Source organism: Papio anubis, chromosome 1 (assembly GCF_008728515.1).
Source record: "Papio anubis isolate 15944 chromosome 1, Panubis1.0, whole genome shotgun sequence".
Classification (NCBI taxonomy): Eukaryota; Metazoa; Chordata; class Mammalia; order Primates; family Cercopithecidae; genus Papio; species Papio anubis.
The window spans coordinates 14,972,463-14,981,169 of NC_044976.1; the positions used below are offsets into that span (position 1 = coordinate 14,972,463).

The following is an 8,707-nucleotide window of genomic DNA, read 5'->3' on the forward strand; positions in this document are numbered from 1 at the left end:
AGCCCGTCTACACCTGGTTCTACCTGGCTCCTAGGGAGGTGAGAACACATTCCCGGATAGCACAGAAATCCACCACAAACGCGTGTGGGGTCGGTTAGAAACAGAGACTGTAAAAAGAGTGACTGGGGGCTAGAAAGACACAGAGAATAAGGAACCAAGACTGGAGACTTTGGACCAATCTCTGCGAAAGCTCGTCTTTAGAAGGGAAAGAGCTGTGGGGCCCCTCACTCAAGTTAGCTTATTGGCAGCCGCTGACGCTCATAATACCTCCTGGCAGAGAAGCGACATGTTATTTCCCATTTCCAAGTCATCCACTGTTAAAATTACGTTTGGAAAGCAAACAGCGAGAAAAAAAGGCAACCCTTATTATACAGTCTATTCTTTAAACACAAAAGACAGGGGAAAGCGCGAACGCGATCCCCCACTACCACAAGGCCAACCAGTCGAGAGTTTCCCACATTTGGGGGGAAATCGCGAAGTCAACATCCGGAGTGCAATGGATAAGCCTCGCCCTGGAAAACCACCTTCGTGATCATGGTATCTCCCCTGCCAGGTAAGTATGAGTTCCTGGACCTCTGCCCCGCCATAGCCTCATAAAGCCTCACCCTTTACACTCACGGTCACTTGCCACGCGCACTCGAGCCCTTCTAGCCTGACACACAGCTGGGCTTCTCAGAATCCTACCAACGGTCCTGAACCCGCTCCACCGTAGCAATTCCTTCGTGCGGAAGCAGGAGGTGTTCAAGCAGCAGCCAGCGCCTCATCTACATAAGTCGCCTTATCCGTGATGTCACCGACAGTGCCTTTCCCAGTCCCCCTCTGCCTTTCTGCCACTCAGCCTGCAATTGGCTGCAGGAGCCGGCAAGGGAAGTGACGTCTGCCTCTCCCTTTTTCCCTCCCGCCCTGGATTCTGTTCTCCCAAAGAGTGGGTCCTTATCCTGTGTTGCTTGGAGCAGTTTCCGCTACCAGATGGATCCTGCAGCCTTCTTCAAATAATGGCTTTTAAATCGCAAAAAGTCTGTGCGGAACGTTTAAAGTTACAAAGAAACCGGTTCTCTTCACATCCTGTATCCTTGTGATGTAGCATTCCCGCTTGAAATTGGAAAGCCGTTTAGTATTAGAGAGAAACCACCATTTATGAAGAGTAAAGAGGCAGGTTGGATGGCTGCAAACCAGCCTTCCTTACTGGTTTTATCACTGGTAATGTTATAAAGACAGTTGTCAGGCCAGGCGGTGGCTCAAGCCTGTAATCCCAGCACTTTGGGAGGCCAGAGACAGGTGGATCACGAGGTTAGGAGATCGAGAGACCATCCTGGCGAACACGGTGAAACCCCACGTCTCTACTAAAATACAAAACTAGCCGGGCGGGTGGCGGGCGCCTGTGGTTAGCTACTCCCGGGAGGCTGAGGCAGGAGAATGGCGGGAGGCGGAGCTTGCAGTGAGCCGAGATCCTTGCCACTGCACTCCAGCCTGGGCGACAGAGCGAGACTCCGTCTCAAAAAAAAAAAAAAAAAAAAAGAAATAAAGACAGTTGTCAGTTTCATGAATCTTGTTGCTTGTTTCCAAATTCCAGGATTGTAGAAAAATATGCTGCCCAGAAGAGATGGTTGGACCTTTACTCTCAAGTGGTGTTGGACTTTGTCATCTCTTGCGCCAATATCTCAGACCTTAGTCCTTACCTTACATTAATTTTATATTCTGCAAGAAAACAAAACCAAAATAATCCAAATTTGGCTTCTAAATACCGGAATACATCTTATTTGAGATGTTTGTAAATGTCTGGATCATCTTTTTCTTATATATTATGCAGGAAACACTGTGAAGTGAAAGCAAAGTTAAGGCTGCTCAAGTCGAACCATGTGAATATTTAAGTAGATTTGAACAGGAGAAATATAAGGGTCACAAGGATGATGGCTCTGGGGTACAGGCAGTTTACACATGACTTGAGGGCTGTGGGCTGATGAGGCGGCTGTGAAAAACAGAAGTGTGGACCAAGCTGGCTAAGACTGGACCCAATGTGGTGCTGGATTAGACGTAGGTTTTACCTAGGCCCTCATTAGATGCTCATTAACATACTAAATCACACACCCACCAGTGCCATGACAGTTCTGAGACCAATATTTGATGTAAAAATGGATGGCACTACAGTTCCGAGAAATCTCCACCTTTACATGGGAATTTTCATGAATATTCCATTCCTTGGTTGAATAAACCCATCAAGATGAAATCCCAGAACCCGTTGTTCTGTCTTGGAGATGCCCGAGCTCCCCTTTCTTGAGTGTGTACTTTTGCTGCAATGAAGCCTCTTCTTTCACTGTTGCTGACTCATCCTTGACTTCGTTTTGAGGTGGTGGCCAAAGCCTGAGACACCATAGCTGGGGGTCGAGATCCCACCAGTGTCGAGGACCTCCCCAACCCACCAATTATCAGATTCTATTCCGTTGCTCAAATCACAAAATGTCGAGTGGAGAGTTCTCCTTGGAGATCATAAAGTAAAAGATTCTGTGCTGTGGTGACCCAGTTAAGGTCACTGGAAGGCATAGTAAGCTCAGCGAAAATGAGGAATTAGGTGACAGTGTACTATCTGCTGAATACTAAATACTTGATCCAGGCCCCGTTCCCTGGAGATTGACAGGGAGACACATTGTCCAGGCAGTAGTGGATACTTTCTGGGTATCTGACCAGCCTTTCTGGAAAAGAACTGGCACCATCCTGCAGATGTAACACGCCTGATGGGTTCTTCCTGCCCCTAATGTACCTAAAATCAATTCATGGAGACCATGGCATTGCAGTAAAAGTTTCATTGACACAGGCCAGCCACGACATGTGGGAGACAGAGGTGTTACTCAAATCAATCTGACTGAAGGCTTGGAGGCAATGGGTGTTTCAGATAGTTTGGTGGGGAGGGGCTCGGGCTTGGGCGGTGCTGATTGTCGGGGATGAAATCATAGGGGTGTGGAAAATAGCCCTCCTGCACATTGAGTCGAAAAACTGCAGGGGGGCTAAGGGACTGGTTGATTTTGGGCCAAATGGGTGCCATCCAGTAGTCAGAAATGCAAAAAGCCTGAAAAGACTTCTCCAAGAATGGCCAATCTTAGGTTCTGTGGGCTGTTCTTCCACAGCAGTAGTGGGAAGCTGCAAATCTCGCGACCTCTGGAATAATGACTGGTAATTATTTAACGAGGCATACATCTTAGTAGAATTCAGGCCTCTTTCATCCTTCTAACTTGGTGGCCTTTCATGAGTTTTACAGGGGTAATTTAGTTTTGGGGAAGGTTGTCCTTTAAACCAATCTTTCTGGCTGTCCCCAACCTTTTTGGCACCAGGGACTGGTTTCACAGAAGACAGTTTTTTCATGGAAGGGGGTGGTGGATGGTTTCCGGATGAAACTGTCCCACCTCAGGTCATCAGGCATTAGTTACAGTCTCATAAGGAGTGTGCAATCTGGATCCCTCACATACGCAGTTCCCAACAGGGTTTGAGCTCCGATGAGCATCTAATGCTGATCCTGACCTGACAAGAGGCGGAGCTCAGGTGGTAATGCTTGAAGGCCTGCAGCTCACCTCCTGCTGTTTGGCTGGGTTCCTAACAGGCCCTGGACCAGTACCTGTCCTGTGGCCCTGGGGGTTGGGGACTGCTGATTTAAACTATAAACTCAATTTTCCCCAAAGATAGCATGGGAGAAATTGCACAGGAATGAGCACAGCCAGCTAGCCTGTGAGGAGCTAGAAGACAAGATGGAGACCAGCTCTCAGCTTTCTCTTAATCTGTCACTTAATTTTTGCAAAGGTGGTTTCTGAGGGACTGCACTGGACACTTGTTAAAAACATGAGACAGATTTTATTGTATGTGCTACAATAGGCAAGATAGACCACCAGAGAACTGAGCTCAACCTGAAATACAGCAGGAGGAGTTGAAGATTATAGCCAATTGGCAAGATAAGAAAGTCAGTGGATGGAAAATTACTAAGAGGAACTTGATTCGCTATCAAAAGTGGTTGGGAGGACTCTTGCTAGAAGCTAGACTCAACAGTATTCTTTTCTAAAACTGGACAGCGGAGCCAGAACTAACAGAGAAAAGGGGCTCAGAGGAAACTACCGAGGAGTTAGCGATTGAAAGATGGAGTCACATGTCAACTCTACACACTAAACTTCTGCAAATAAACAAAGACCGACCACGGGAAAAAAAGAAACAAAGGCTATTTATTCGAGCTTGCTATAGCAAGGAGTCAGTCACTGTGTTTTAATGTTTAGCAGAGACTTAGAGGCAGTCAGGAAAGGTGGGAAAGCTTTTAAAGAAAGGAAACTAGATGCGATTTGGACTAGAATACATCCAGCATTTGCGAAACTGTAGATATAGATGAAAGAAAATCAAAATATTTTACCCCAGAATGTATTTCTTTTCTTTTTTTGAGGCGGAGTCATCTGTCCTTAGGTTGGAGTGCAGTGGCGGATCTCAGCTGCACCCGCAGAAGCTCCGCCTCCCGGAGTTCATGCCATTCTCGGCCTCAGCCTCCCGAGTAGCTGGGACCTGGCCATCACCTGCGCCCGACTGATTTTTGTATTTCAAACAGAGAGCGAGGTTTCACCGTGATAACCTTCAGGATGGTCTCGATCTGTTCTCGATCCGCCGTCTCGACATGCTGGACTGAAACTTGACTTCCTGGCATATAACAAATGTATTTCTTTGGCATATTGTAAGATGGCTGTTGGGAGAGCCAGCAAACAGAAGTAACTCTGCCAAAAGGCTGTGTCTTTTGTGGAAATTGCACTGCAGAGAATCTGCCTTCATCTAGCCTTACCTTGTCAGAGTTGAGGCAAATAAGCCCTAGGCCCTACAACCAACTGAGCGGGCCTGCTTGACGGGACTGCAGAGAATCGCCCGAAATGTTTCTGGCTGGCGGCTGGGAGGTGGCACATGCCCTTAACGCCTCACTCACTAAGTGCCATTATGAGGCAGGAGGGTATGAGGCAGGTGGAAGTGGATAAAAGCAGAATGAGTAAAAGCAGAAGCGAAGCAAAGGTGATGGGGTGCAGGAGAGCAAGAAGCAGGATAAAAGGCAGAAGTGAGCAGCCAAAACAAAAATGAAATTAAAAGAAAGCAAGCAAGCCTGGGCGCCGGTGGCTCATGCCTGTAATCCCTAGCACTTTGAGGGAGGCTGGGGCGATCACCTGAGGTCAAGAGTTTGAGACCAGCCCACCTGGAAAACATGGCAAAACCCGTCTCTACCAAAATACAAAAAAAATTAGCTGGACATGGTGGAGCACTCCTGTACTCCCAACTACTTGGGGTTCAAGGGCATCAGCAGGAACCTCGGGAGGCAGAAGGTTACAGTGAGCTGAGGTTAGCGCCACTGCACTCCAGACTGGGCAACAGGGCAAGACTCTGTCTCCAGCAAACCAGCCAACCAGAAAAAACAGCAAGCAGGACCCCCATGGCCGGCAGTTCAAACCAGTAAAGGGGCAGCTCCTGAGAGGTATGCATTGAGAAAAAGTATCCTTAACATGACTCCATGCCAGTAATCGCTCATTACAACTCATGCATATGGACTGCATATCATGCTGTATGTACTTAAAAAGTATGGGATGGAGGCAACCTGCAAACACACAAAGGGCCAAAGTAACCTAAGCAGCCCACCCTATCAATAAAAGACAAACACTGGCTAATGATTGGGCAGCCCTGTGAAGAAAAATAGCCCACATATAAAAGACCCAGAGTACACCAAACTCATACGGATGTCATCTCCCAGAAGCCAGCCCACTCTCCCTACTCACAAGTGTTACTGTGTAGTAAAATTTTGCTTTGCTTTGCTGCTTTGTGTGTCGCATTACAGTTCTTAACTCTTTGGGACACCAGAGCCTGGAAATGCAGAGCACCATCTGGTAGAATTAAGAATGTTTTCTAAGGGTAAACAAACCAAGCCTTTGAAAAGACTTGCTTCACTACTGTTATCAACCAACAGCCTGATTATACGTGGTTTTGACAAAACAAGCAAGCAGCATTCCCTCCTAAGAGGCTGTCAACCTAGGAATGATTCTGGCTAGACTACAGAGGATGTACAGCGAGGGTTTTCATGTCCTCTACTTCAGCTTTTGACGTCAGAGGGCCACAAACTCCACTCTCAGATGATTGCTAATGCCACCATTTTATGAACATGGGCCCCATGGAGAGGCACGAAGCTCAACTGCATATCTGCACATTGTTCCTCTTATAAATATTCATATTGGGATATGATTTGGTGCTGCTCCCCTGAAAGATACATTTGCAGAATGGACTCAAATTAGAAGCGTTATAAGCATTATAATGTAGCAATGGCTCATCCAGCTCTCTACACTATAGAAAGATCTGTGGTGTAGACATTTCCACAATGACAAAAGATATGTGTACAAGAATGGTGACTGCGGCATTCTTTGTAATCCTAAAACCATGAAACCAACCTCATCTCAAAAACTGTTTTTTTTTTTTGAGATGGAGTCTCGCTCTGGAGTCCGCTCCAGGCTGGAGTGTAGTGGTGCGATCTCAGCTCACTGCAGCCTCCGCCTCCCAAGTTCAAACGATTCTCCTGCCTCAGCCTCCCGAGTAGCTGGGACTACAGGTGCGTGCCACCATGCCTGGCTAATAAAAACATTTTGAAAAGGGTTAAATAAATCCTGCACAAACTGAGGAAAAATACTGTTTTCAAAAATGATGGAGAGGATCCCTGTCATGATGAATGATTCCACTGGTCACGTTATTGATAGAGCAATCAGGAAATCCAGGCACGTCCTGGAGGTAATACTGGACTCCTACTACTAAAATATGAAAAAATGGAGGCATGTAAATTACTCGTTTAAGCGTATAAGGGACTGAATTAGAATTTTATCACACCAGAAGTGGGTTCCTAGGTCTCTGTTTCAGGATTCCTGAGTTACAGCGGTGTAAACCCGGTATTTCAGGAGATACCCGGTTAAGAATCTGGTTGGGGAAGTGGGCTGGGCCTTGACATGGATCAGTCATGAATGAGTGGCTTGGGACTCCGGGAAGATAAAATCTCCTCCATTTATCTAGTGATTGACAATGCGTGAATGCTTTAAAAGTTCCAAGAGCCGTCCCTGGGTGGGCTCGAACCACCAACCTTTCGGTTAACAGCCGAACGCGCTAACCGATTGCGCCACAGAGACAACCGCTTCTCAGTTTACTGGGCGATGCAGGAAGGGCCACTCACTAAACTTGCTCCTTTCCGTCCGTTCTCGGGGCCTGCCCGGCAGGACGACTGAGCAAGCCCTTGGAAAACCAGAGAGATGAGAGCGGTGAGTCGCGCTGGTCACGTTGGACACCTGCGCGTTAGGAGATTCTGGAGCCAGAGGAACAGCCGAATGGCCTTAGCCCGCCCTGCCCCTCGCCTGCTTCAGGAGCTTCCGCAAACTCCCCGGTGGGCGACCCAGCCCGAGCCGCCAGGGGGCTCAAGGGAAGATGAACGCCCGGTGGGCTCCCGGGATGGTTCTTCCCGTTCTTTGCGCCGCCTTCACCCAGTGAAGGAGCCTGTGCCCACCCTGGCCAGTCGCTTTCGGGGCTGCTGAGGAGCTTCCGCTGCCATCTTCGGATCCTGTGTTCCGCACGGGGGCTCCACCAGGGCAGGGATGGTGGTGAGGGTCGCTCGTGGGTCCCCTCGCGGGGAGCAGGGTCTGGCACTCGCCAGTGCGCACGACTAGGACTTTTCAATGAATTCATCGTCGCCTTTAGCTTTTAGTCCTTTGAAGAACCCTGAGAGTGGAAATGAAGAGATTTTTTTCCATGGAGACGTTCTTTTTACAAAGCGTTGATTTCTCTGCACCCCGCAGGGCGGGCAACTGGCAGGGCCTCCGGCCATCTTCTTCGCGGTGGAACCGCGGGGCCTCAGGTGGGCGGTGGTCGGGCCGTGGGGCGGCAGGGCGAGAGCAGGGGAAGGGAAAAGCAAAAGCTGGGAAAGAAGCCGGGGAGCGGTGGACCAGACATCCAGACCTCCTGAAAGGCTCGTGCAGAGGCACCGGCGGGGTCTTCTGGAAGTGAGAATTGTTTTTGTTTATTATAGCAGAATGGGGAAATGGAGAGAGAGCCTGAAAGAGCCCCAAACTCGAGGACCTATTGCTCCCCGAGAGTAATATCTTCCAGAAGAACTAGACAGAAAACTAGGCATCTGGGAACCCTGATAATCCTTGGAGTAGCAGCATCATCATGACCCTCTATGTTCCTTTTGACAAAGGACTTGCTTCTATTGTTTGTTTGTTCAATTATCTGTTTGTTAAATAAATAAAACTCTTTTCATATATCTTTAAAATTACGTTGGTCCTATTATTTTATGATTACAAATAATGCTGCAGTCATCATTCTACAAGCACACTTCTCATTGGCCAGTGGTGTGGAGGCCTGGAGAGTAGTTGTTCCAGCACAGTGTTTCCATAGCTTTTATTTCATTCCGTTTTCTCTCCTTTGTTGCTTTATTAGGTATAACCCTTTTCTTATTTCAGAGGCTGCTTTAGGGTTTCTGGGATACATCTTTATCATAATCTGCTTTCAAGTGTCATTATACCTCCCTTTCTGGCCTTTATCCTAGTGTTACGTATTTTTACTTTATGCAGTATAAGCTTTGTGATTCATTATTACTTTTACTTATTACGTCAAAAATTTTTTTTTTTTTTTTTTTTTTGGAGACGGCATCTCGCTCGGTTGCCCAGGCTGGAGTGCAATG

At 47.7% G+C, this 8,707-nt stretch overlaps 2 non-coding genes and 1 pseudogene across 2 annotated transcripts; all 3 read right to left on the minus strand.

The window, feature by feature from the left end:
• Window positions 1–396: 396 nt before the first annotated feature.
• LOC116271823 lies at window positions 397–561 on the minus strand. The gene has a single exon (XR_004180590.1). It is a non-coding gene; the product is annotated as a U1 spliceosomal RNA (small nuclear RNA).
• A 6,030-nt stretch (window positions 562–6,591) lies between these two features.
• Window positions 6,592–7,849, minus strand: LOC101026716 (annotated as a pseudogene).
• TRNAN-GUU lies at window positions 7,087–7,160 on the minus strand. The gene has a single exon. It is a non-coding gene; the product is annotated as a tRNA-Asn (tRNA).
• Window positions 7,850–8,707: the final 858 nt, after the last annotated feature.